Source organism: Cicer arietinum, chromosome 1 (genome assembly GCF_000331145.2).
Source record: "Cicer arietinum cultivar CDC Frontier isolate Library 1 chromosome 1, Cicar.CDCFrontier_v2.0, whole genome shotgun sequence".
In the NCBI taxonomy this organism is placed as follows: Eukaryota; Viridiplantae; Streptophyta; class Magnoliopsida; order Fabales; family Fabaceae; genus Cicer; species Cicer arietinum.
The window spans coordinates 14,402,784-14,406,878 of NC_021160.2; the positions used below are offsets into that span (position 1 = coordinate 14,402,784).

The 4,095-nt window shown below is 25.8% G+C and overlaps 1 pseudogene; it reads left to right on the plus strand.

The window, feature by feature from the left end:
* The first annotated feature begins 254 nt into the window (after positions 1-254).
* On the plus strand, positions 255-2,625 carry LOC101512122 (cytokinin dehydrogenase 4-like; annotated as a pseudogene).
* Positions 2,626-4,095: the final 1,470 nt, after the last annotated feature.

Here is a 4,095-nt window from a genome sequence, read left to right on the forward strand (position 1 = left end):
AAAGTTTCGAAATTAGTAATTTTTTCTGCATAATTACATTTCGAAAGTTTCCAATTTCACAAAATTTTCGAATAAATCAAAATACTTATTTGGTATTATTTCGAAAGTTTGAAATTTTCAAAAGTTAAGAATTTTTTTATAATTTTCGAAAGCGAGGGTGGGAAACTAGAATGGTAAATTTTTCCATAATTTTATATAAATTAAACATAGGCAAAATTGTCTTTAAAAAAATTTGGGGGGGGGTGGGAGGTAAAATGGTGGGAGTGCACGGTAGAAAACCCATGTTTTACGTGCAACAACTAAACGTGGATTTGAACCTCTCTCTTGGACTGATTAGTTGTATTGAATTGTTGGTGGTACACTTTCTAATGCTGGGATTAGTGGACAAATATTTCAATTTGGACCTCAGATCTTCAATGTTCTTGAATTGGATGTTATTATTGGTATCACTTTTCATTTAATTTTTCGGTTAAACATATTTTTCGTCTTTATTTTGGTTGTTTCTCGTTTGTGTTATAATGGTGACGCTATGACTTTTTGTTTTATTTTTTATTTTTTAATTTAATAAATCTTTTGGCCTTTAAAAAAAGTGTTTTACGTGTTGTTAAAAGATATATGTTTTGATATGCAACAACACAACATATTAGTTTTATAAACTATATAAACTACTTCATTTAATATGGTGAACTCAATGAGTGTGATTCTATTAATTAAGCTTGACAAAGGTCTAAGTTTGATTCTACACAATTTTGATATATTATTAAATAGTATTTCCCTATATAAACAAGTATTTTATTTTATTAAATAAAAAGTAATTTTATTTGACTAATTCAATAACATATCAAAATACTCTCATTTTGTTTAGTGTGAATAAAATAATAGTTTGTTTGACTATTAAATAAAATAATAGTTGATCTAAATAATAAATGCTAACAATTTCTTTTGTTTGATCAAAATAATTTCATTTTGTTGGTCTAAATAAAATAGTAGTTGGTCTATATAACTATCAAAGTGATAAATAATGGTTGGTGAAAATAAGAAATGTTGATAAAAGTTTGGTTTGTTTTTTTGCATATATCAACAATTAAAAATAACTTTTTGTGTTTCCATATTTAGTTTTGATTTTTTAACAATACAATGAAAATATATAATAATATACCAATTATTCTTAATTTATGAATTTTAATAGGATAATTATATGAAATTTTGATAAGGGAATGTGAGTTTGTGAAGAATAACTAGAGGAAGAATACCCCTTAGACCTGCACCAACAAGAGCAAGTATTATCATTCTTTATTTCCATTAACCTATATTTTACTATTTTTAATAAAAAATTTATTAGTATAAAATTCACTTTTTAACTAAAATATATATGAAGTCCAATCTTTTGAGACATTCATGTTAATAAGATATTGATTGTATTGGTTGCAGGCAAAGTGGTTGCGTCTAATTTTCAGTGACTTTTTCACATTTTCAACAAACCAAGAACATTTAATCTCATTCAATGGAGTAGATTATGTAGAAGGCATAATTCTATTGAATAAGCCACTATCAGATCTTTCCTTTTATCCATGTTCAGATCAGTGAAGGATTAAATCCTTGCTAACTATATATTGCATTGTTTATGTTGTAGAGCTTGTCAAATATTATGACACAAATTCTCAACCACGAATCGATGAGGTAATTTCAAACTTAACTTGTTTTCTAGTTTTTTCTATTGATTTTATGGAAAGTGTTTTTTGTAAATTTTATATTTTTTTAATTCTTAATATATATAGATATATGAATCAATTTAATAATTAACTATGTCATTGTTTGTTGACCAATAAGAAGCTGACAATTTAGTCAAAGGATTGAAGTTTGTTCCAACGTTCATGTTTCAAAAAGATGTGACATACAAGGAATTTGTTAATAGATTCCGTGGAGAGGAGTTAGCTCTTAGGTCAAAAAGGATTTTGGAACGTCCCTCACCCTTGGATGCATATCTACATGCCTAAATCTGGAATTTCAGATTTTAATGAAGGTTTCTCCAAGAGTATTATTCTCAAGCAAAATCTTACTCCTGTTATTCTTCTATTCTACCCGATGAACCGAAACAAGTAAGTTAGTTATGTGCCCATTTAGCAATTATCATTTTACAATTATTTATATGAGAGTTGAACCTTGTCTTTGATATTACAATGTCAAACTTTTAACACTAGGCTGAATTATTCTTCTGGTGTGAGACTTAAATATAATGAGTATATGAATTGATTATTTACATGTGGGATGATAAGATGTCAGTAGTTATACCAAAGAAAGATGTCTTCTACAGTTTCAGTCGGTAGAATGTTGCAAGTGGGTTAGATGAGGTGAAGGCATTTGAGGCTCAAAACCAACCGATATTACAGTTTTGTAATGAATCTATTATTGAGATTAAACAATATCTTGCGGGAAACTACACACATCAACAATGGATTCAACACTTTGGCACCAAATGACAACTTTTTGAAGATAGAAAAGCTAAATTTGATCCCAAAAGAATATTGTCACCTGGACAGGGAATATTTCAATAAAACAAGTACTAGGTTTCAGCTACGTCCCCATCTAAATTTGTGTCAGTGTATTAATAAATTTATTATTTAATAAATGAGTATTTAATATAAAAAAATTCTAAGTGAAAAATATAAATATTTTTCTCGACTAGAAATTAATACAGGATCAGTCCAACACATTTGAAAACTTAAAGAGAATTTTAATATGAGGCATAAGATGGATTTTCTAAATTTTGACATGGCATCAATAAATTAATATAATTGATGTCATGTAATATTTATTTTTCAATTGATTTAATATTATTGAGATAATATTAAATTTTAAAAAAAAATATGTTTTAATTTTAAAATATTAAAATTTGAGGGTTTTTTATTAAGTAAAACCTTTGATTAAGTAAAAAATATGTTTTCCATGTAAGTCTAAAGCAGTTGTTTTAATGGTCTTATCCTACTGGTGGTCTTAAATTAATATTTGATTCTTTTAAATTGATAGAATATATAGATCAAGAATCATATAAATTCAAAATCACTAAAATAGAAAATTATGGATATACGAACAAACCAATATCTAGGTTAGTAGCATAAAACGAAAAAATGTCTCCAAGACATGATTCAATTTTTTATAGATCAAAAGTAATTTATCAATTTGAATCAAACAAAAATTACAATAAAAAATATAAACAATGTCGACTAAGACAATGGATAAAACAACATTGTGATCAAATGATATACAATACACACACAATTCAAAGTCTTAGCCAAAAAAAGACACAAAATCACTCCTTATTCAACAGAAAAATAAAAGGAAGAGACGTCAGAGGCACACATAAATTTTTCCTTTCTTTTAATTTAAATAAGTGATTTACACATATATTTTGTTATGGTTTTGTGTGTTTTCATTTCACTGTCTTAGTGTGATGATATCTTGATTTCTTGTATTAAAATGGTGTTTGTTTTATACAAATTAGCAAGGTAGCTCTCATTTAATGTCAATTGAAACAATGGCTATAACATTGTCAACTTAATAGAGACACGAGTATTCCAAACATCTTAAATTTTTTTTTTTATATTTATAGATTTTATTTTATTTGTAGGCATTTTGCCGTTGTAGGATTCTTTACCCATATATCCTCTTTTTCAAAATTTTAAATCAAAATACCCCTTTTTGTAATTTATATACTAAAATGCCCTACTTTTTTGGGCTACTTGGAGGTCGTGGCCTGGAGGGGGCGACCAGCTAAAGAAATTTTTTTCCCCTAGTAGGAGGTCGCTGGCTGGGGATGCGACCTCACAAAGGGTTTTAAACAAAAAATTTAATTCGTTTTTTGTTTTAATTAATTGTTAATATTTTAATAAATAATTATATTAAATAATAAATTTATAATTAATAATAATAATAATACATTAATAAATAATAATTATTATTATTAATTATTATTATTAATTATTATTATTGTTATTATTATTAAAAATTGTTATAGTTAAAAATTATTTAAATTAAATTAAAAATAATAATTGTTATTAATTATTATTATTGTTATTATTATTAAAAATTGTTATA